The sequence below is a fragment of the Pinus tabuliformis genome, chromosome 6 (assembly GCF_031772625.1).
Source record: "Pinus tabuliformis cultivar Carrire ecotype Pingquan chromosome 6, CPIR1, whole genome shotgun sequence".
Taxonomy (NCBI): domain Eukaryota; kingdom Viridiplantae; phylum Streptophyta; class Pinopsida; order Pinales; family Pinaceae; genus Pinus; species Pinus tabuliformis.
In genome coordinates, this window is record NC_142292.1 from 1,764,449,553 (window position 1) to 1,764,475,996 (window position 26,444).

A 26,444-nucleotide genomic window follows, 5' to 3' on the forward strand; every position below is an offset into this window, starting at 1 on the left:
ATCAACGATCAATCACGACTGTCACGCTTGTCGCTTGCATCGTCGATTACTCATGCTGAACATGTGTGTCTAGTTGGTTTGAGTCGTCTCATTGTCAAGTCATGTGGGTGTGTGTTTGTAAGATAACATTTTCATCTTTCACTCGTTCACAGACTTAGTAATTTTGTTGAAGTTCTGACGACCGGACTCCCCTTTGACAGCCAGACCATCACGCCGCCATCGACTCGATCGACTGTCACCCAGAGCAATGCAGAAGCACCAAGAACATATTTTGAAGTTGCGTTGCTCGCAAGCAATTCAATCTACCTTCATGCTAGCCACTCGGAGAGTTGGACCCGACAGCCACCTCGGGACTGACTCCCCTAAAAAATTGCGTAGAGGCTGTGGACCTTGCTTGTGTTGCTGACTGAGGAGATTGTGCAGATAGTCCGGATAGACACCCAGTGCTTGTCCCTGTCTCCCTCAGAAAATTGTGCAGTTTTTCTAGCCAGTCCTCCCGAAAATCGACCCGCTGCTCATCCAAAAAATTCCTCAGTTTTCATGAGCAATACCTCTTATGCCCAGCCGTCCACTCAGCTCAGAAATTGTGCAGAGATGATCATCTGGCTAACCTCCCAATATCAGTGAAATTTCTCTCGCCAGCATCTCCCAGCAGCAGACTAATAGTAACCTCTAGGAATTGCGCAGTTTCTGCTACCAAGCTCCCGACAGCTGACTACTAGTTCCCCTCAGGAATTGCGCAGTTTCTGTTGCAAGTGACCCAGCAACCAGCTGCCAATTCACTCCAGGAATTGCATAGATTTGGCTAATGTGGAGTACTAAAGAAGGTATGTTTTTGGTAATTATTTCATCATCTTTTCATTAGAACTTAAAACCTTTCGCATCATGAACTAGGTAAATGATAAAGAATTGTAATAAAAACTATGAGATTAATATGCAGATCAAAAATGCTGACAATTGTCATTTTCTTATGCAGGAAGAAGGGAAAATGAAAAACTGCCATTCCAAAGGAAAGGACAAGGACGGGTTAACCACTATCCCTTTGAAAAGGAACCGTATGCAAACAAGGAAAAAAAAATCAAAGCGAATCAGCCCTGGAAAGGAAGTGGAGATATCAGCTCGACGCAAGAAAGAAAAGAGATAACTGAGGACTAACGGTTTGGCGAATCCCTCAGGATCCTTTGATCCTGAGGGATCGCTGCTTTAACTATTTTTGCACCTAGACATCTCTGCCTTCACCATTATAAAAGGGGCAGCACTGTTAGCCTGAAGGGTCTGTCGAGTCTGTTATGATGTTTTATGTAATTTCTCCTAAAGATTGAAACTTTGATCATCGAGTCTCGTTGAGAACTGATCTACTGTAATTCTGTCTTATGCATTAATACAAACTTGGTTGCTATTTCATCTCTGAGTCTGGAATAACTTCAAGCGGTGTACCCCTGGAGGCTAAGGGCCCGGCCCTGGAGGACACTTGCTCCTGTACTATTACTTTTGGTTTTGCGTGGTTTTCTTATCAGCATTATTCGGTAATCTGATATGTTTTGTTAGTTTACATCACACACTCTGTTATGTTCGATTTACTGAAGTTTCTGAAGACAGAACCATTGTATTAACTTTGCAACGTATTACTGTCCCTTTAAATGTTAATATGATATTGTCGGTCTTTACAGAATACTGATGCTGTTCAATTACAGAGTATCTGTGTTGTACATTTATTTCATTGGTATCACTAAACTCATCTTAGGAATTATGTTCTTTGCGATTGTTGAATCTATAGACATTGCTGTTCCATTCTAAAATACAGTCGTAATCTTTATAACTGAGATTGATAACTGGTTTACCAAGATCAAGTTACTATTAAGGTGTGCCGTGTGCATATATGTATGGTTTCCAAGCGCTGTTAATCTATCATTAACCAGTGTTGTTCCATTTTTGTGTGTTGTTCAATTCATCCTTAAAAGTGAAGGATTGCCATTTGATTCCTGTAGGACACGATTATTGCATTTGATCTTGTAGACTAAGGCATTGTTGTTTATTAGACTCAATTGATGTTACAGTTTCCTGTTTGTTGTTCCATTTCAGGTTTTTTGTTCTATTTCTTAATTTCCATTCTATTTCTTATCTGTCGTTCCATTTCTTGTCATTTGCATTACTGTTATTTTGGGTGTGAAGAACGATCTAAGACTGTAGTGGGCGTCGACATTTACTATCTGGTCCCCAGATCCATGATCTGTTCTCTGATTTCCTTTGATCCCATCAGTTTACAAAGGGACGAGTTACTGCTACTGAACCCTTGACTGATAAATTGCTTAGTTTTCTGAATGTGTGGTTTAGTCTTTCAAAGTAGTTTGTTGTAAGCTAGCATCCATTTACTCTTGTATTTTTTGAGCACTATACTACTAGCATTACTCTGGCAAATGATAGCCTCAGACTGAGACACTCTTTGAAATAACAAAATGTTCCTGGATTGACAAATTAATGTGAGATTATTAGAGGTGAAAGAGGCCCTTTTTATAGCTCGACATTTTGGCGCCGTTGCCGGGGAAAGAGTGTAGCCATTTGTTCCTTTTCAGAGTAGTGTAAGAACCTGTTAGGGAAGAATTTGGTTTTAAAAACGGAAGGTAAGAACCTACGTGTGGAGCATGTAACAGCCCTGCTCCCCTGCCCGCTTTCCTACAGATTTGTTGTTGTTTTGTTTGGATAGAACCTAGCAGTTGATTTGTGTGCATGACTAAGCAGAAAAAGCCAGAAAAGAATCCCAAACCTCTACCCAAGCCAGAAAAAGCTAAGGGGCCGGTGATCCTTGGACGATCAACCTTCATAGACGAAATCTTCAAGAAAGCAGAATCTCAGCCTTCAGTAGGACCCAAAAAAGTTATCTCTAGACAGCCTACTAGTTCCCTTCAGGCCACAAGATCACCATCTGTAGCCTTTGCTGAGGTGCATAGTCAAACTGAAGAGCAAGACTTTCAAGAAATTGAAAATTCTACTCCAGAACTATTGCAAGAAGGGAATTTCAGCAATATTTGTGAAGGAGGAGGAGAGACAGGGGAAACTGAGGAACCGAGGTCTCCTCTTGGGCGAACTCAACCATTGAACAGCCCAGACAAGGGAAGTGCTGCAAAAATCATTTTTGAAGAAACTCAATTTCCTTAAACATTAGGCACTTTCATTATCCCAGATAGAGGAAGTGATATCAAAACCATTCTTGTTAAAGCCATTCCCTCTCAACCTAGGAATACCCTCCTAGATATCCCAGAAGGTTGTTGGCATATATTCGACCAAATGGCTCAAAACCAGCCAAACACCCAAACCTCTACATTGCAATACCCCATAGTGGATACTGCAGCAAATGCGCCTATGAAAGCAATCCCTCTTCAACATATCCCTACATTCCACGGTCTTACATCAGAAGATCTGGATGCATTTCTATTTGAGTTCGATGTGCTGTGTAGGGGATATGATTACACCACCGACCCCCAGAAACTGAAATTATTTCTCTATACATTAAAAGGGGCTGCCTTAAGATGGTTAATGGGATTAGTTGGCGGGGTTATAAATAACTGGGATCAAATGAAAGAATCTTTTCTAAAAAAATATCAGGACTATTGCGGGTCTAGAGAACTGAAGGACGAAATATTCTAGATAGTAGTTAGACCAAATGAAACATTAGAGGAGTATGTGGAACGTTTTCAGTATAATCTTCAAAGATCTCCTTATGCATCACTACCTTTACCTAATAATGTGTTGAAAACAACATTAATTAGGGGCATGAAGGAACAATGGATTGAAACATTAAACATTATGGGAAAAGGAGATATTTATCAGGAAAATTTTGCTGACATTATTGATTTATGTATCAGGAGCTCGAGAGGCAGCACAAGATTAAAACCAGCAGAACATGATCGGTTTGTAAGAGATAATAAAATTTCAACAGAAGGAGTAACGTGTGCAGAAATTGGAAATTTATTGGAAAATTTTAAAACTGATATACTAGGGACACTAACTACCCAACTTGATATTATGCAGGCCAAACAGAAGCAAATGGAGGCAGAACAGAATTTGGCGATCTTCTGTCCCCGATGCAGGAAGAAACATAGCCATAAGGAATGTCCACTAGATGCAGCCCAAACATGCGCCATCTGCACAAAAGATCACCTTACGGAAAGTTGTCCCTCACTTCTCGGATTAAAAGCAGTATATAAGGAAGTAGAAGAAGAGCCAGAATCGGTGTATCTGCTCAACCAGCGCCGTCAGTGGCAGCCGCGACAGTCTGGTATGTTTTCGGACCCAACTTCTTCTTTTCAGTCTCCACAGTATAATGCTCAACAATATAATATGTGGCAAAATCAACCTCAACCTCCATTTCCAAATTGGTCACCACAGTTGTTTCCATCATCAACTCCGTGGCCAAATCAGGCAAACCAATCTAGTTGGCCGAATTTTCCCTATGCCCCACCATATTGGCAAAGTAATACATACCCACCACAATGGACTCCCCCTACTTCACAAAGTCCAGCCTGGCAGACGAACTGGCAAAGACCAATGCATCAGCCAGTAGGATCCATTCCGCTCCCTCAACCTACACTGCTAGCCTTACAACAAAATCCCCAGTCTAATCTGAGACCGCAACTCCCAGCCCAACCCAACCCCAATCCAAATAACAGACCGGTCCAATCTGCCCAAATAGTAGAAACATCAGAAATAGGAGCCAATCTAAGGGAGTGTAATGATCTTTAGCTAAGATCTGGGCGTATTATTGAAACTGAGGGAGATAAGACAACCCATGTTGAAAATCAGTTACCCAAAGAACAACTGTCACAAGAGGAGGATGTGAACAAACAACAAACTCATAACCAAGCAACCACATCCTCTCCCCCATTCCCAGAACGATTAATCATACCTCGGCCTACACAATATCCTGATTTTGACATTCTGGGAGAATTACAAAATTTGTACATAAAAATTCCATTCCTCCAAGCAATTCAAGACATTCCGATATATGCAAAGACTATCAAAGAATTGTGTGTAAAGAAACCAAGGAGGAATATAGCAAACAATCCAAGAGTCCAAGTAGTTGGCACTCTATCTGACTTATTATTAGGAAAAGAAACACCCATTAAATACGAAGACCCAGGAAATCCAACAGTCACCGTACAAATTCATGGTCAAACTTTCCCCAATGCCTTAGTTGATCTAGGAGCAGCAATTAACATCTTAACAACTACTACTTGCCAAAAGCTAGGCATTACATCTGTAGAACCCACCTCTACCTTACTAGAACTGGCTGACCGATCTGTGGTTAGGCCAGAGGGCACACTACATGATGTCATGGTATCTGTTGACTCTTGGGAATATCAGACCGATTTTCTGATAATAAATCCAAAAATCCGACTTGATGGACATCCATTGATTTTAGGTAGACCTTGGCTTGCAACTGCAGATGCCTATATTGGCTGCCGACAAGGGAATATGACCATAACAAGAGGAGCGAATATCAAGAACTTAGCTTTATATCCTCCAGCACAACCAAGTGTCACAATAATCAAAACTAATAAGCACCCTGTATCATACCTTACTGATAACATTAGATCTCCATTAACTATACAAGAGGCACTTGATTTTAAAGACCAGACAGAAGATGATGCCATTAATAATTTTATTAGTCAAACTGAACTCAGATCCCGCACACAATGTCACATGATAGAGGCAGCATTCGATAATGAATTAGAAGAAGATCCTCTTAAAGATACACATGATCAAACAATACCTGTTACCTCTGTTGCAAATAGTAAAGTTGTGGAAATTGAACCGGGAAAAACCTTAAACATTAATGCCAACCTCACCTCCGAACAAGAAACGAAGCTCATCCATTTATTAAGGAAATATAAAGAAGCATTTGCATGGGACTACCCTGATATGAAAGGAATTGACCCCCAATTATGTACACACCACATTTACATAGAAAAAGATGCGAGACCTGTTTGCCAACCTCAAAGGAGACTTAACCCTCATCTAAAAGATGTGGTAAAAGCTGAACTTCAAAAACTTTTAGATGTCAATTTCATCTATCCTATCTCCGATAGTAATTGGGTCTCTCCACTTGTGGTGGTACCAAAAAAGAATGGGAAATGGAGAATTTGTGTGGACTACAGAGAACTAAATAAAGCGACACAAAAAGACCACTTCTCTCTCCCATTCATCGATCAAGTATTAGACACTTTGGCAGGAAAGAAATTATTTTCTTTCCTAGATGGCTTCAGTAGATACAATCAGATTCAGATTGCCCCTGAAGACCAAGACAAAACTACTTTTACTTGTCCTTGGGGAACATTTGCCTACAGAGTTCTACCTTTTGGCTTATGCAATGCTCCTGCAACATTCCAAAGGGTTATCCTTAGTATTTTTGCAGACTTAATAAATGAAGGACTTGAAGTATACATGGATGACTTTACACCGTATGGAGACGATTTCGATCTAGCATTGGATACACTGGAAAACGTCCTACAACGCTGCATTGCTACCAGGCTTTGTTTAAGCCATGAAAAATGCTATATGATGATGACTGAAGGACTTATTCTAGGACACTATATTTCGGCAACTGGCATTCAGGTAGACCCAGCCAAAATCCAAATAAATTTTCTTATTCCCACTCCTACCACTCAAATGGAGGTACGCAGTTTTCTTGGATTTTCTAGTTACTATAGGAGGTTTACAGAGCATTTTTCTCATATTGTTGCACCCTTGTATGCACTAACAGGTAATGTTGATTTTCTTTGGACAGAAAAATGTGAACGTGCTTTCCAGGATCTGAAGAAGCTTGTGTCCACAGCCCCAGTCCTTCGAGGACCAAATTGGGATTTGCCATTTCAGATATCATCTGATGCCTCAGATACAGCCATTGGAGCAGTCCTTGGGCAGGAAGAGGATAAAAAACCATATGCAATTTATTATATTAGCAAAAACTTATCCCCTGCTGAACTAAATTACACTGTTACTGAAAAAGAATTTCTAGCTGTAATACATGCTGTCAATAAGTTCAGACATTACATTACTGGATATTCTGTTATCTTGTATACAGATCATTCTGCCATAAAATATTTAGCAAACAAGCCTATCACGAATGGCAGAATAACTAGATGGCTGATTTTATTGCAGGAATTTGATATTACAATCAAGGATCGACCTGGAAGAGAAAATCCTGTAGCCAATTTTCTCTCAAGAATGCCAAAGCCAATTGATGCAGCAACAGTTGAAGATCAATTTCCAGATGAGCATCTGTTTGCTGTTGCTGTTAAAACGCCCTGGTATGCTGATGTTGCCAATTACCTAGTAGTAGGTAAGCTACCGAAACATCTAACCCCTAATGAGCAGAAACAGATTGTTCAGCAGAGTGCTCGATTCTCTTGGGTTGGAGGCTACCTGTTCCACACATGGGCAGATATGCACATCAAAATATGTGTTCGCGAAGATGAAATCTTTGATATTTTAAAAGCCTACCATGACGGACCATGTGGCAGACATTTCGCCGATCGCAGAACTAGACACAAGGTGCTGCAAACAGGGTATTATTGGCCTACAATTTTCAAAGATGCAAAGAAATTCGTCCAAGCTTGTGACAGTTGCTAGAGAGCAGGACGCCCTAGTCAGTCCAATGAGATGCCCTTGAACCCACAGTTAGTCATTGAACCATTCGAACGATGGGCCCTTGATTTCGTTGGACCAATTAACCCACCCTCGAACCAGAAAACATATATTTTGGTGGCAACAGAATATGTCACCAAATGGGTCGAAGCAGAGGCATTGCTGAGAGCTACAGAAGATTCTATCATACAGTTCTTGTTCCACATATTTGTGCGTTATGGCCTTCCAAGAGATATAATTACAGACGGTGGACCACAGTTTGCTGGGAACAAAATAGCTGCAACACTCAAAAACTATCATGTCCAGCATAAAATCACTACTCCATACCACCCACAGGCAAATGGTCAGGTAGAAAGCAGCAATAAAATAATAGAAGCAATCCTAACAAAAACCATTGCGTCACATAGACGTGATTGGGCTGCCAGACTACCAGAAGCACTGTGGGCTTACAGAACAACATGGAGAAGCACCACTGGTTACTCACCTTATCAATTAGTGTTTGGAAAGCAACCTATTTTTCCCATAGAATTCGAAATCCAAACATTGCGAACAACACAGGAAGTTGGCTTGGATCTAACTGAGGCACAGATTAATCGATTACAACAGATCAATGAGCTCGATGAAATCAGGCTCTCTACACTCCAAAACACTGCACTGATCCAACAACAGCAAGCTAAATGGCATGATTCTCTCAATAAAAATAAAGCCTTCCACGAAGGAGACTGGGCACTTTTGTACGATTCCAGGTTTCGGGACTTTCCCGGGAAACTTTAGACTCGTTGGTTGGGACCATACGAAATACAGAAGGTACATGACAATGGTACTCTTACTCTAATCACTATTGATGGTTCTGGATATGCCTTCAAGGCAAATGGCCACCGAGTTCATCTTTATCGCAAACCACTCACTCGGGAGTCCTTATGTCAGCAGCTATGCCAAGACTCTGATATGGAAATTGTGGGGGAGGGAGAGAAGTCTTCCTCACCTGTGATTCATTAAGTCATTTATTTCTTTTTTACACTTTGTACATAATTTCCTTGTTTTGTTGAATTATTTCTGTATTAACACTTTGTTGTTACTTTTCCAAGCAGAAGCAATTTTATTATTTTTTTTGATGTTCCCTTTCTCAAAGAGACAGCATTTCTGTCTTGCTGTTCCTTTTTCAAAGGAACAACACCTTTTGGATTAGCCGTTCATCTTGCTTTAATTTTGTTCTTTTTCCTTACTTTGTGCTTTTTGCTGTTCCTTTTCCAAAGGAACAACATTTTTGCTTTCTGTTGTTCCTTTTCCAAAGGAACAACATTTTCGATTTTTGCTGTTCCTTTTTCAAAGGAATGACATTTGGGTGATCTGCTGTTCCTTTTCCAAAGGAACAACATTTTCAATTTTTGATGTTCCTTTTTCAAAGGAACGACATTTGTGTGATCTGCTGTTCTTTTTCCAAAGGAACAACATTTTCAATTTTTGCTGTTCCTTTTTCAAAGGAACGACATTTGTGTGATCTGCTATTCCTTTTCCAAAGGAACAACATTTTCGATTTTTGTTGTTCCTTTTCCAAAGGAACGACATTTGTGTGATCTACTGTTCCTTTTCCAAAGGAACAACATTTTCGATTTTTGCTGTTCCTTTTTCCAAAGGAACGACATTTGTGTGTTCTACTGTTCCTTTTCCAAAGGAACAGCATTTTCGATTTTTGTTGTTCCTTTTCCAAAGGAACGACATTTGGGTTTCTGCTGTTCCTTCTCCAAAGGAACAAAATTTTCGATTTTTTTTGCTGTTCCTTTTCCAAAGGAACGGCATTTATGCTTTCTACTCTTCCTTTTACCAAAAGGAACACCGTTTGTATTCTTTTGCTCTTCCTTTTTGAAATAGCAACATCCTCGTATTCCTTTTACTTATGCTTTCTCCCCTTGCTATTTTAAATTAAGGATGCTTACTGTTCCTTTTCTTTCAAGTCTTTTAGAATACAGCTATGCACTTATGCAATTGATACAAAATCACAACATACTGAAATCGGTGAATTATAAAATCGCTATCTTTATAAGAAATTGCTCTGAATTGGTAAGAGGACAGAGGGAAGGACACACTTACCCATTATCTTTTGCTGTCATTATTCCACTAACTCTACTCTGATTGGTCATTTTTATCATGTTGGTTCTTTTTAATCCTCTTTGATTATTATTCAGGAATAAGAGAAAGGGGTTTATATCTTCCTATTGAGATGTTAAGACTTCTTCCACCATTCCTACTCTTAGGGGGTGTTGAACCACCCTTTGTGTATCAATCGGAAAGTATTTTATGAAAAAGAAAGAAAAAAGAGCAAATTGAATTGTTTATATAAGTTGTCAAATGCAGAATAGGGAGTCTCATCAAGAGCCAACCTACCATGATCATGAGGAAGAAAGTGAAGTGGCATTCCCACTATGGCCACCACACCAGGGATATGGTCCAAAAGGTATATCAAATAAAAGAACCCTTGGAACAGGAGGTCTCATCACGAGCCGGCCTGCCCACTTTTCGCTCCTTCCTCGTGAATGGCATTATGGCTAACTGGTCACCAAGCTAGCATAATGGCCTACATTTTGACATCACACAACATTTCCTAAGCATACACAAAGGATCATGGTTCCATGGGTGAAATAAACAACTCTGCCAAGGTTATGGACACCTGTCGGCAGTAGAGCACTGTTAATGGCATTGAAGTCACATTATTTACACCAATAGGTAGGTATCAGCACCCTTCTGTTTCTTATGCCTTAGTAATAAATCACATAAATGTATATTATTTCCAGAACCATACAACGCATGAAAATCTATTATCACCAATCATGACAGAACAATTGAAAATGACCGCATGAGACTCGGTATGCACGGCAAATGTACTATCCTCCCAGTCTTGCATCATATCACAGCAGTCTCTTACGTATTAAGCGATCCAACTTTACACCTCGATTTCGGTAATCTGATACTTTTGTAAACATGGCATATTTCCATACGCTATTCCTTTATGACTCTGCTTCAGAACAGAATGGCACGCCACTCCTTTATTTGACGGCCGGGACGGCCTATCACATTGCGGGGGGGAGGTTAACCTCATCATTTCCTAGATTACGTGTCAGACCGCTATTCGGGAAATTGCGTACTTGGGAATAGCACGGCTCAACGGTATACTATTTTTTATTTTTGCATGGCTTGCTGTTCCTAAACCATTTCCATAGTATGCTCTGCGGCATTAGTAAAACCCTTTAGATTGTGAACGAGTCTTGCGTCTGTCAGCCTCTCTGTGTGTTAACAGTTGCTGTTCCATTGTCAAATTCTGAGATTTTACAGCGAAACCATAAACATGGGAGGAAGATCGATTCGGAGAGAACCACAGGGGTTAAAAGTCTCTGATGCTACACGGGAAATCCTGGCAAGAACGGGGTGGCTAACTTATCTCAATCGCTTACAGGAATCCAATGAGACTGTAGCAATTGAATTCTTGCAGAATTTGCAAGAGGATCACTCCACAGTGAGGGGGAGACACATAGCAGTCACCGATGACATAATCGCAGAGGTCTCGGGACTACCAGCCGCTGGACCTGTATGGATGCTAAAGAAGGAGAGATTGCAGAAGATCATAGAAACCTTCCAGGAGGAAGGCCAGAGCCTGACAATTAGAGGAAAGGGGGTTCTACCAGCAGCATTAGGAGAACTGTGGGCGGAATTGGCAAAGACCATTCAAAGCTACATCACCTGTGAAGGAAGAAAAGACATGGTAAGACCACGACACCTCAAACTCTTAGCCGTATTAAAGCAAAAATGCTTTGTAAATTTACCTGCATTTCTGAATTCATTACTTCATGACATTGCACGGAGCATGAAAAAGGCACAACATGTAGAATCAGTTGTTAGTAATCATGGGTTGATACGGTTAATAGTTAGTCATAGCCTTACCCAGCAGCATAGTAGCTGGGAAGAGTTAATTTCCATGATAGATGGAGGATTGACCACACCATTCCCAAAACGTAAACATGCCACCAGTACACCTGAGCGTCTAGAAAAATGAAGGAACTCAGTCCGACTAGCACGACTAAAGGGAAGGAAGGAAAAATCCCAAGGAGATACCAGCCAACCAGTAGAAATAGACGATAGAGGGGATGAGCAACCCCCACAATTAGAAGGAGACGGAAATGAGAAAGAAGTGTAGGAAAATGAGGAAGAAGAATTGCAAGAAAATGAGGAAGGAGAAACGGAGGAAGAAACCAAACAACCTGAGCGGGAGGAGGAAACAAAATAGTAGGAAGGCAGCACATTGCAGAATCCATTGGGAGAAGATGAATTGGCCAAAATCTTGGCCAATATGGGCGAATATGGCCAACTTTCCAGCCCACCAGATCTCTATGCTAAAGAAGAACCAAAAGAACACTCTGCTCAGGAAAGAAATGCACCTAAAGAATTACATACCGAGGAAGTAGAAGAGGAGAGTTAGCTTGTTCATGATGAAAATATGACAAGAGAAAGAAGTGAGGCAGAACAGGAACAATCTGTTCCTAGCCAGACGACACCAAAAGAAATTCCGGAAGAAGGGGGGGCAGAAAAGGAAGTCACCCAAGAAATAACAGAACTAGCTAGGGTTCTTGCCCCTGAGCAACCAGAGCAGAGCAACAAAGAAGCACCCCAGAAAGAAAATTAGGGGATTGATCCAGGTCATAGTCTAGGCCGCAGTGAACAGTTTGCTGTTCCTTCTAAGGAAATTCAGGAAATTAAGAAATTACGGAAAGAACAACAAAGACTGTTGAATGTAATAGTTCAGCTTCGACAGCAGATTAGGATTTTGAAAGCAAGGAAAAGGGTAAAAAGGACTTTGGGAGGGAAACATGCAACCACTCCAGCAAAACCCCTCAAAACAAAGGATCGAGGGACCAGAGTCCATCCTGCTGTTCAAAACCCTGTTGAAAAGCAGGCTGTTGTTCCAAATATTGTTGAGGAACAGTCTGTTGTTCAAAATCAAAAGGAACAGCAGTTGACTGTTACCCATGTTGAAATACAAACGGATGATATATTGACCTGCGATAAAGAAATCCAGACAGAGGCACCACCCTCGGGAGTGATACGGGCCATGAACGCAAGACAACGCAATAGGAAAATTCAGGTAAATCTCCCGGTCTCCACCACCGTATGGGAAAGTGATCCGAGAACAGTAACCCTACAAGAGGGTTTGACGCAAGCTCAACTAGCAGCAGAAAAGCTCATAGAGCAAACGGTCCCTCGAGAAAGGTATGAAGAGCTACAACAACAGCTAAGGAATGTCAATCTATCCGAAAGCCAGGCCTTTGAAGGGTGGCGAAGGGAAGAAGAAAAAGTCGCGAAGGTAACTCGTAGGTTAGATATAGTTATCAAGCAGATGGATACCTTATGTTCTTTATACAATGACGTCCTAGCATGTAGAGCCCCTGCTAAGAATTATGCCTTGTTTTTAATGGAACGATATTTGCAATTGAAAATAAAGGCTGTTAAAGCAGGTGCTCCTATACAAATTAATACCATTGATGATTTTATAAACTACTGTAAGCCCTACGGGGTAAAAGTTCAAAGACTACTGTGTGAGTTTTATTTGCATAACCTTATATTAGACCAGGAGACCGAGCTAAACTCTGGCCCTTTTGTTGGGGATATCCAATTGCAGACATTTATTTCATTTGGGGTTAATCAAATTAAATGGCTAAAAGCCTATAATGCTTTCCAAAGGCAAGAAAACAGATTAGATTTGTGGGTAAGAGCTGAGCCTAGGGATCCAGTACAGTTGTGGAGAGAACATAGGAACCTCATGAAGACTCCAGGTGTAATTGAAGCATTAGGACCCATTCACATAGCAATCAATTGGCAAGGAATAGAATACTTTCTCACTATTAAGGACCTTTCCATTGATGCGGATAAATTTCGATATCAGATCTCTAATCCGAATATCCAACTCAGGGAACCATTTAAGTATGAAAATTTTAAGTTAGCCACCAACCGCTTGCACCTCTATGGCGAAGTCATTTTGAGGGCAGGGCCATCCTGGTTAGGATATAGGTTCCGGAGTCCAATCATTTGGCACCCTGCACCTGGATACCAAGCCTTGTATGAGATGCCTGAGGGTCAGACAGGCCATTTATTTGAACACCTAGTTATGCATTATGGTTGTAGACCTCCACATGAGATTCCATCTCCAGCCTACTCTCTCACTGCCTTACATGTCAACTACAATGTTTTCATGAGGGCATGAAAAAGGGTAAGCAGGGGGGTGTGTGGAGTACTAAAGAAGGTATGTTTTTGGTAATTATTTCAGCATCTTTTCATTAGAACTTACAAACCTTTTGCATCATGAACTAGGTAAATGATAAAGAATTGCAATAAAACCTGTGAGATTAATATGCAGATCAAAAACGCTGACAATTGTCATTTTCTTATGCAGGAAGAAGGGAAAACAAAAAACTGTCGTTCCAAAGGAAAGGACAAGGACGGGTTAACCACTGTCCCTTTGACGGGGAACCGTATGCAAACAAGGCAAAACAAATCAAAGCGAATCAGCCCTGGAAAGGAAGTGGAGATATCGGCTCGGCGCAAGAAAGAAAAGAGATAACTGAGGACTAACGGTTCGGCGAATCCCTCAGGATCCTTTGATCCTGAGGGATCGCTGCTTTAACTATTTTTGCACCTAGACATCTCCGCCTTCACCATTATAAAAGGGGCAGCACTGTTAGCCCGAAGGGTCTGTCGAGTCCGTTATGATGTTTTATGTAATTTCTCCTAAAGATTGAAACTTTGATCATCAAGTCTAATTGAGAACTGATCTACTGTAATTCTGTCTTATGCATTAATACAAACTCGGTTGCTATTTCATCTCTGAGTCTGGAATAACTTCAAGTGGTGTACCCCTGGAGGCTAAGGGCCCGGCCCTGGAGGACACTTGCTCCTGTACTATTACTTTTGGTTTTGCGTGGTTTGCTTATCAGCATTATTCGGTAATCTGATATGTTTTGTTAGTTTACATCACACACTCTGTTATGTTTGATTTACTAAAGTTTCTGAAGACAGAACCATTGTATTAACTTTGCAACGTATTACTGTCCCTTTAAATGTTAATATGATATTGCCGGTCTTTACAGAATACTGATGTTGTTCAATTACAGAGTATCTGTGTTGTACATTTATTTCATTGGTATCACTGAACTCATCTTAGGAATTATGTTCTTTGCGATTGTTGAATCTATAGACATTGCTGTTCCATTCTGAAATACAGTCGTAATCTTTATAACTGAGATTGATAACTGGTTTACCAAGATTAGGTTACTATTAAGGTGTGCCGTGTGCATATATGTATGGTTTCCAAGCGCTGTTCTATAATCTATCATTAACCAGTGTTGTTCCATTTTTGCGTGTTGTTCAATTCGTCCTTAAAAGTGAAGGATTGCCATTTGATTCCTGTAGGACACGATTATTGCATTTGATCTTGTAGACTAAGGCGTTGTTGTTTATTAGACTCAATTGCTGTTACAGTTTCCTGTTTGCTGTTCCATTTCAGGTTTGCTATTCTATTTCTTAATTGTTGTTCTATTTCTTATCTGCCGTTCCATTTCTTGTCATTTGCATTATTGTTATTTTGGGTGTGAAGAACGATCTAAGACTGTACTGGGCGTCGAAATTTGCTGTCTGGTCCCCAGATCCACAATCTGTTCTCTGATTTCCTTTGATCCCATCAGTTTACAAAGGGACGAGTTACTGCTACTGAACCCTTGACTGATAAATTGCTTAGTTTTTTGAATGTATGGTTTAGTCTTTCAAAGTAGTTTGTTGTAAGCTAGCATCCATTTACTCTTGTATTTTTTGAGCACTATACTACTAGCATTACTCTGGAAAATGATAGCCTTAGACTGAGACACTCTTTGAAATAACAAAATGTTCCTGGATTGAAAAATTAATGTGAGGTAATTAGAGGTGAAAGAGACCCTTTTTATAGCTCGACAACTACCAGGCTCCTGGCCAGTTCCTCCAACAAATTGCGCAAATCCTATTTGCCAATCCTCCCCACATCCAGGCCTGTTCCTCCAAGAAATTGTGAAAATTTCGCTGTGAAGCCTCTGCTGCCCACTCATTTTGGAAAATGCCCAGATTTTGTCTGCCTTGCCTTCCCGCAGCTTGGACTGTCCCTCCCAAAATTTTCGCAGTTTTTCCTTCTAGCTGAGCCAAACCTCGCAGACAGTCACTATCGACTTGGATTTCCCATCTTTATCACCCAGTGACCCTTGCGTAGTTTTCATCAGTAGTGCCCGGAGACGTCATCCTACCTTGCAACCTTGTTGCCTCTCCAATTTAGTGCATCCGAAATGATCACATGTCATGGTAGACTAGGAGGTTTTTGGATTTGATGTCATCTTGTCATGAGTGACTGCAGGTACAGGTTTACCAACAAACATGGGGCAACGACAAATGGGATGAACGAAGGGAGCACATGCAGAAGGACAGCTTCACTAATAGATGAACAAATGATGCATGCGAAGAGATGTTCTCGTGAACGGATGATCATACAAAGATGTGTTTGCGGACAGATGAACAAGAAATCATGCAATATGTGCTCACAGGCGGATGAATGAACGAACATGCACCTTTCGTGAACAAACAAACCTATCAAGCCTTCTAACATACAAGCAAGGAACAACGTTCCAAAGCAACATCAAGTGAACCAACAACAATCGAAGACTCCACGCACCTTGCAATGTGGAGGTGAATTTGTGACACACCATGAAGACATCTACCACCCAACATCACTGTAGCTCATCGTGCACTCTAGCAACAACACGAATGTACCAAAACTGTCATGTCGATTCATGTCATGAATCATGTCGTCCACATCTATATTGTGGACCATGTTTCCAATCAATGTAATGTAACGTGGAAGTCCAAGAGACCCACTTGTTGTAAAAAGAGTCATGTAAATTCAAAAAGTCATTGAAGTCAAACAATCGTGAGGTTATTTGAACAATCACAAGGGTCAATTTCACCCTTGGCTATAAATACCCCCTCATTTGTACATGCAAAGGACTTTTCACCTCAACTCCTCCCACAAAGCCAGGAGAGTCTGTAATATTTTCTTTGAGGAGTAAGTAGTGGTTCCAATGCCCCGCACACGGGGTTAGTGATGTATGGTGTAACGATGTGTCTTAGAACTTTCACTTAATTCAGAAGCCTGCTAACAGGCCAACATGTTTTCACACATGTATTTTGACTGTTGTAAGACTAATCTTGAACACTTGTAATTCATGTTTCTTTAACCTTTGTTGAACACTTGAACTTATTTCACTTGTTGTAATGCATAATATGTTAATGAAAATGTGTTGTATATGTTGTTAATGTTGTCTCACCCATGGTGGCTATCTCCCTGGACACCAAACATGCCTTCACATAAAACCTGTTGCAACAATCGTTGCACTCATGCGGACTCATCCGCTGTGTATTGTACGTGTTATCTTCCCTTGTGTGTTGTGACTGCCGCATAAGCGTGTATTGTTCCTCCTGAAGCTGTGCATGTCTTGTTGTGTTGTGTGTTCTTAGTAGAGTTGGAGCTTCCTCCCAGCTGATTGGGGACTCACTTTCACCCCTCCCCTCTATAGTGAAATAACGATTGACACAAGTAACACTAGCAATCACCAAGCACATGAACCTCACTTCTCGAAGACAAAGCAAACCACTCTCCTATGTTGAAAAGCAAGAGTTGAGGCACTTCCTTAAGACAATGGCAACCGGGCCATCATACCGGATGGGTCTCCCACACCAAACGGTGTGAGGTCTAGTTGGGAATTCATATCAGGGTGATCCCCTGAATGTTGGCAAGTCCAACACCATCAACAGGTTTGCAATGCTACTTGATGATGGCATTTGATGAGTTATGTTCTATTTTTTGTTGTTTGTTAATGATGTATATATCATGATAACCTGTGTATGAAAATGTTTATTAGGTTTATTTTGGATTGGAATATTGATTAGTAATGATGCTACATTGTGGAGATCTGTGATTTCTTAAAAAAGTTGTACTTGATTCAGTGGTTGGTTTAGTACTACAGTGATTCAATAAGTCAAACAATTCAATGTTCAATAATCTAAGAATTGTGCATAGGTTGTATATAGAGGAAGCACATATATACATGAGTTTACTTCAGAAAAGTCATGTATAAATTTTGAAGTAAATCTTCTCAGGGTTTGCAGCAACAACACTTTCCTTCTATGGTGACTAATAGTGTATGCATTGGTATATTGATGAGTGGGTGAGAATTGGTATGATCTGGTTATAGTGATTCAATATTTATTCAATATTATATGATTCAATATGGTAACTTGGTTTGTTTAGTGACTGGATGATTTGATTCAATATCTAGTTTCAGCATGGTTGATTGGTATTGGGCCTATTGTTGATGTTGGTCCAGTGTGAAAATTTGATGAAAGGTAGCCTACAGGTTTTGATGTTTTGAGTTAATTGGATCCAGTATAAAAATATTAGGCAACATGGTCCATGAGGTTTTGAAGGTTGGAGCCTTCAGTGAGACTGTCTCAGCTTCCTTCCAATGGTAGTTGGTAAACTTGTTCAGGGGGTAGGTGCTCCCTTCTAGTAGGAGTCGATAAATGAGATCAGGGGGTTGTAGCTCCCTTCGAGTGGGTGCTGGAGAATGAATGGTGGTTGTAGCCTCTTATAGGTAATAGCCTATGTGCTGGTAAGAACCTATGCCCACACAAGATTGTAAGAAGTTTTTCTTTATAATAAAAGAAGAAGACAAAGATAACGACAGTGGTGGTTTTCACCCACATTGGGGTTCCACCTAAAATCCTGGTGTTCTATGTGTGTTTTTTGTGTGTTGTGATTTACCTATTCTTTACTACATATTGGATGGTTAATGAATCAATAATGGTTAAAGTTAACTCACTAATGGAATTGATGATAAATCAAGTAAACTGGATATATGCGGTTTTACTTCACTGAAGTCACATACACATGAGGGTTGCATTAAGAAAAATAGCGTACATAATTTAGAATATGAAATGAAAAGTTAAAGTGGATTAAAAATACTAATTCACCCCCCTCGATATCTTTCCTAACAATTGGTATCAGAGCAGCTCCCTTAGAAGAAGTGTGATATCTTAAAGGCATATATATCAATATGGGCAGTCTAGAGGGAGTATCTTCTATCTGGCCACCTTTGTTTAATGGAACTCACTTTGTATATTGGAAAATTAGGAGTTCATTATTGCAGGCACTAAGAGCTAATGTATGGGAAACTGTTGAAGGTGGATATCAATACCCAACCTCTATTCCCACACATATTGCAAGGAAGAAGTAGTATGAGATCAATGCAAAGGTTGTAAATTCTATCTTGGGATGTTTGGTTGAGCACTGCAAAGGTAGAAAGTGATGGGATAAGCTCATCCAAAGCTATGAAGGTGACACTAAGTTAGAAAGTAATAAACTTCAAACATATCAAATTCAGTACGAGACTCTTAAAATGCATGATGATGAAAGAATTGTAAGTTTTTTCCTTAGAGTAGACGAGATTATTAACTCAATGAAATTTCTTGGTGACGAAATAAAGGATTCTACTATTGTTGAAAATATTTTGAGATCACTAACTCCAAAGTTAGATTCCAAAGTCTTTGTCATTGAAAAAATGAAGTATTTGAAGAAACTTACTCTTGAACACCTCCATGGAATATTAACAACCTTTGAGATGAGAAAAGGAGAATCTAGCTCACAAGATTGTGAAAAAAATTATGATATTATCAAATAAAAAACTAAAAAATTGGGTAAAGAATTAACAAGTCAACCATTCCAGTAACCAAAGAAAGAAAGTTTTCAAAGGAAAGAATTTTCTCCTAACTATAGAAGTATCAATCGATTCTTTCCTATGGAAAATGGTGTTGAATGTTTTATATGTTATAACTATGGACACATTGCAACCAATTGCAAAAGTAGATTGTTTTTATCTCAATAAAATAACCACTTAACAAGAATATCATCAGCTTCCAGGTACTTAAGTTTTTTTAAGGGATATTGTTTTTCTTGCAACATATTTGGTCACAAATCTAGTGATTTCCCTAGGAGAAATATGAAACATAAATATTATGATTCCTCTGCTCCCTTTTCTGGTCGTGTAAGATGTTATGTGTGTAACAAGTTTGGGCATGTAGCAAAATAATGCAGGAACAATTCGATGGATTCACATAGGCAACAAGTTGGCTTTATATTAGGCAATCAACCAAACAAGAATATTCAAGTTACCAAAAGACATGAGAAAGATGGATTCACCAAAACTTCTCATATTAAGAAAAAGGAAGAAGAACAAATAAGGTGTGGATTTTCTCTTTTCTCATTTGAAGACGAATATGAATGGTACATCGACAGTGGATGCTCTCGCCACATGACTAGAGATAAGAACAAGTTTGAATTTCTCAAGAAAAACAAATATGGTAAAGTTATTCTTGGAAATAATGATTCCAAAAACGTTCTGGGAAAAGGTAGAGCTAATCTTGATAAGTATACAAAAGCAGTTGGTGCATTATTAGTTTAAGGGATAAAACATAATATTATAAGTGTAGGTAAAATAGTTGAAAAAGGACATGTAATTTTTTTTACTTCATATAAATGAAAATGTATAGAAGAAGAAACTCGAAAGGTTATATCAAGAGGATTAAAAAATGCATAAAAATTATATGTTCTAGTAAAGACGAAGTCATGCAGAAATAAGAGGCATAACTCCTCTTCTTTAGATTCAGAGTAAAAGAAGACAGGCTCTACCGCAATGTATTGTATTTAAGGTATAATTCTAACAGTGAATACAGAAGTGAATGAGAGTTACATAACCTCATAAGGCAAAAGTGATGATTATTAGGTCCACATGATCAGTTGTGTATGATCTCAGGGGGAGCTACACATTTGTATCTTAATGTTGATTCCCCATGATGTTTTGGTATTCTTTTGGTAATGTTTATATTACTAACATTGCATCTGATGAAGTAGCAGTGAACAAGAATAGGGATGACATGTTCAGGGGCAAATGTGGTTATGCAAAATCATAATTTTATCTTCTGTACACAGATCTTATGAAGACATTCACGTGTATACACAAGTTTTGATCTAAACAGTTGTGTATGCCTCTCAGTAATGAAAGAGGAGTGGCACATATTTAGGGGGGTCTTCTCATATGCTTCCATCAGTTATTATTGGATTTCTAGTTTTGATATTGACTTGTTGTAGACTGTAAATGATGCCCATATGCTACTTAGGAATGATGTTTGTTCATGTTAAGTTTATTGTCGTTGTTGGAATGGTTCTATGGTGCATTGTGTTGATTGATAAGATGGGTATAATGTGATCAAAATTGAGGATGAAAAGTTGGCACATGTTTATTGGGAGCATCTACTATTCTTCTAATGGTTCATTGTTGGCATTATGGTTTCTTGAGTACTCCTAGTTGCATGATGGTGATTATGATGAGTTCATGGTCATTACTATTATTATCAGCCTTATTTCATTTTCACACTACTGGAAGATACTCATGCTAATATCATTATATCATGAGCTATTAATAATGCATTAATTACATATGGTAAAGTTATGGATGATGCATATATGTTGCTTGAGTTTGGTGAAGTTTTTGTTAAAATTTGAAGAAATGTATGCTATGTTCTCTAGAGATGTTGGTTTATGATGTTGTTAATTAGTTCTATGGCTTATGGTGTTGAATGTTTTCACATACGTTGTTGATGTGTGTAAAGAATATATTTATATGTTTCTTATGGTGTTGTGGTACAAGGAATTTATATGTCTTGGCTACTTGAGGATTGTGGCCCCTCCTATATGTGGAGAGACCATGTTGACCTTGATGTCATAAGGTCAAGGGAATGAGTTGTTGACAAATATTTATTGCACTATCTCATACTTTCTTGGAAACACTGCATATTTGGTCACATGTTGATGATATTGGAGAAATTGATGCTACATTGTCTTATCTTACATGTTGATGATGATGATGTTCATGTTGTTGACATTTAAGTTGCTTCTATCAGATGTCTACGTTGCAGATTCCTATATGGTGCATAGTGATTTTTGATGACTATCATGATCTTGCTACAAAGGATACTTCAATATTGAAATTTATGTCTATGATCATTAGTTTCTTATGATGCAGAGGTCATGAAAAGACCCATGTTGTAAACAATGTAAAATTCAGTCATGTATAGGATATTGGGATCAAGTCATTTCATATATGTAATCCCATTATTTTGGGACATTGATGTAAAATTTGTAAACCCAATATATTGGGTGATTGATGTAATCATGGAGGCATATAGTCATTGGTGATAGGAAATGTCATATCTGTTTGAGTCATAAAGACTTGTACTTTTATTGCATATCTTCAAAAGTCCAGCATATGCTTAGGGGGAGCATGGTCAATATGTAGACTTCATAGTTCATATCAGCATATCAAACTTACAATGATGAGCACTATAAGGAAATTACTTCAATCGCCCTGGTTCAACCCTTTTCCCTTTATGTCAAAGATGGATAAAAGTCTTGGTGTTTGGAGTGAATTTAGAGAGAAGACTTGGTGTTTGCAAGTATTTTTGCAGGTATTTATAGGTGGTGTCCAAACACCAAAGTGGTTACCATCAAGTCCAAAGGGGTAGATTGTTGGAATTAGGGCTAATGTGTGGTCCTTGATGGCAACCTACTTGATATAGATGTACTTGATGTCAACAAAGATGATAATGTGATGATTGTGGAACTAATGGAGATATCAGGATTGTTGGTCTAGATGATATGAATAGAGAATTGGCAGTTTAGTTACAGAAGGATGGAAAAAGTGAAGTTTGATGAACTCAGGCCTGGCTCTTGCGAATAAGGTTTGCATACATATGTAGGTCATGTGAGAAAAATTCACGTACAGAATCCGAACCATGGAAATCTAGATATCAGGGGTCTTTACCATGGTATTTTCCCATAGTAATTGGAGCATCAACATTGATTTGATCTCAAAAATGAAGACTAATGACATTACCAAAAGATTTAGTTGAGGTATTAGTTAAGATGAAAAATATATAAGGAGATGGTGATCAAGGTGTTAAGTGTGCAAGTGAATGGGTTATTTATGTGAAATATGATATGAAATAGGTGTGCACTAGGAAGTAAGGAGAAGACTCAAATCAGAAATATCTGAAGATATGTTGATATATATGGTTGATTGATTTACTCATTGCATATATTTAAGTAACTAACAATTATAGATCTATGGCTATAATTATACTGTGATCTGAATGAGTTATTTAGAAGTATGAAGTTTTGACAGTGAAGGTTGTGGAATGTAAGTTATGTTTATAGCAAAGGTAGGCTTCAGTAATTTAAGATTTTTACATTGGTTTGCTTTTGAATAGTCATTTACATACGCTGATTTGTTTATGTTGGGTCGGATATATATTTTGGGATATGTTTTTCAGTATGTTGAGACCTGTACGTGGGTGTTTTGCATAGTAAATGGGTAGATATGTTGATTTGTCTTGTGGAAGTTGCGTATATGTACTAAGGTTTACATTGCTGCTTGATGTTGACATTTTATTCTTTTATTATATTTGTTGATTTCTATTAATGATGTCTCTATCGTGATGATATTTGTTTAATAATGTTGATTGGGTTGATTTTGGATTAGAGTATTGGTTAGTAATGATGCTACGGTGTGGAGATATGTGATTGGTTCAACAATTTGTAATTGATTCAATGGTTGTTTTAGCATTACAGTGATTCAATAAGGAAAACAATTCAATGTTTAGTAATCTTGGAACTGTACGTAGGTTGTATACATAAGAAGCATATATATATACATGAGTTTACTTTAAAACAATTGTGTATACATTCCCAAATAAATCTGATGAGGGTTTGCAGTAACAACATTTTGTTTATGTGGTGACTAACACTAGATGGCTTGTTATATTGATGAGTGGGCGAGCATTGGTATGATATGGTTATAGTGATTCGTTATTTTATGATTTAATATGGTATCTTCATTTGTTCAGTGATTGGATTATTTGATTCAGTATATGGTTTTAGTATGGTTAATTAGTATTAGGCTTATTGTTGAAGTGGGTACAATTGTTTCAGGGAAAACTAGTGTCGATTCGAACTACTAGTCCCACTAAGATGGGTAGCTATCTTAGAAATAAACAATGAAAGCTTTTCAAGAGTTCCTTTAAGTGTGATAGATTAGAGGGAAGAAAAGAGGACCAGCCTGGATCTTCCGCTTTGATCCTAGCTTGATTTCTCCTTTCCTTGATAAAATTTGCCACTCCTTTCCTACTTGTCCCGCTTCAAAGAGTACGTGTAGAGTCAAAGTAACAGCAAACTATCAAATCATCTCCATCTAAAACATCATAAACAATGTGGATTTAGAAACACATTGACCATACAATTGCATTCATAAATAGTCACAAATACACGATTATATGTAGGAAAACTCAAAGAAATTTATTAATAGTAGTGAAAGAGAGGATTACAACCCAGTTGTCTGATCCAACATCATCCTCCCATTGTAGAATTCCTCTTCACCTCACGAACAAGCAAATCACCCAATAATGCAACGTCTCTTCTCACCAACAAACCAACAACACTTCCTTACAAAATACAAAATTCCAGCCTCTAGATCTCTCAGATGAGGGATCCATTTATAGATGTCTTGCAAGAGTGTGAGTCAGCTCTAGGTTTTTGATTAGTGTCATTCCACTGATAGTTCTTGGTTCCACTTGGAGATTTCATTGATCTCTTACTCATCCTTGGGCGAATTCAGAGAGGCAAGTGTCACAGGAGAAGTTTCTGGAAGATTCCATGATCATCCACTTAGTAAACTGTCTCTGACATTTGTCTATTCTCTCTCATCGCACCCCACAGAAGGCCATTCCAGTATACATCGCACCTGGCTAGTTTGGCAGCCAGTATGCATTGTACCTTGTCCATGGAGCAGTCAGTATGGTCCAGTTTTGGTCAATTCTGAGTAGTTTTTCAGGTGGAACTTCTGGGAAATGATGTAATCAGTTGACCATGATCCTTTAGGGTTTGAAACAACACTTTTAGGGACTTAAAGAGCCCTTATTTTATGGAAATATGAGTTTGGGGTTGCAGTGCCCAAATATGTCTATAACAACTGCCCCCTAAAGCATGAGGTCGTAAATCTTCTGATGTCGGGTGAAATGCTTTATCATGAGGATCCGAGGTATTCGTACTAGAAGGTGACCTGTATAAGATACAATACAATACATCATCATCATATTATTTTCATGATCTAGCTGAGGCGGGCATTCCCATGCTCAGCTTTATAAATTCATTTTCATGTACATAGGACAGACAATCGTCTGTTGTTGCAGACTGGTGATTCTTCGCATGAAGAGTCATATTCCCTGGCTTAGATGACTATCTGTGTAGCTTCTGTGTACAATTGATGTCTTTATTTTCCTGAATATATCACAGCCCGGATGGATGAAACTAGATCCGTGGTCTTCAAAACTCATTCAATCTTCGCCTAATGTACAAGTCGATCCATGTGAAAAGATGTTCTGAAGTCGAACATGGAAAGACATCGCCTAATTACCAGCCAATAATGTAAGTTGTTAACAGACGCGAGAGGAGTCACCGATAATGATGATGACCCTCAAGGTACTACAGTACAATTCACGTGGTGTGAATATATGAGCCAATGTCGAACACCACACAAAACCTTTCGGTCGAAGGTCATTGATGTAAACCTGTCGCTGGAAGTGAGAAACTTGCCATTGAGGCATGCAAGCTTCAAAGTACTGAAAGGGTTGTTTCTAAGTCAACTTCTTGGATAATGAACTGATGTCGACAAGAAGTGAACTGTCGTAGGAGGGCCTTGATGTATCCCACATCTACGACGTGAAACAGAGCAAATGACTTTTGTGGAGGTGAAAAAGATCTGATGATATAAGGTTCAGGAATGGTGGTCATGAGAAATGAAGGGCGGAGGTATTGCAGTGGATGAGGCATTTGTTGGATGGTGAATTCTCTGAATGACTTCTCTTGAACATGTGGCGACACTGATATGGACTGGTAGCGTTAACCCCATGGATGGTACGGAGGACCAATGGTGATAGTGAATGGAAAAACCCAACCCAACTCAGTCACGGTGATGGGGTGAAAGTGTCATGTTCAAGAGCGACCTGCTACCAATAAAGTTCTTCAAGTTTTCTTCCTATTTTTCCCCAGTCATTGCTGAACAGTACCTATTTATTTTTTTCAAGCTTGAGGAGGATAACATATGCTTGGTCTATAATTTTCCCTTTGGGCAAACCTGTGGCTTTGTGTTTAGCGAGCCTAGCGTCAGTGAGACTCGTTCTTGTCTGGGTGGACAAGTTTGTCGCTATTGTTTTAACGAGTTTAACGACAAATATAACTTGGTCCTTTTCATGTTTAGAGAGTTTGAAAAGGGATGAAAAGGAGACTCCAATAGTCCTTTTTTGTGGCATAATCCCTTAAGTCTGAAAAAGTATAAAATAATATGAAAGCTACGACTTTTCGATAGTTTTAACGAGCCAACAAAGACAAGCGCTCGATATTTTTGTTTAATAATCCCTCAAGTCCAAAAAGATTAAAATATATGAGAGGGATGGCGTTCCCCTTACTTTAGCGAGCTGGAGAGGCCAATGGCTCGACAATCTTTTTATATTTAATGAGTCTAAAAAGAGTTTAAAAGGGACTCATTTTTTAGGAACGAGTGGTATTTCTAGGT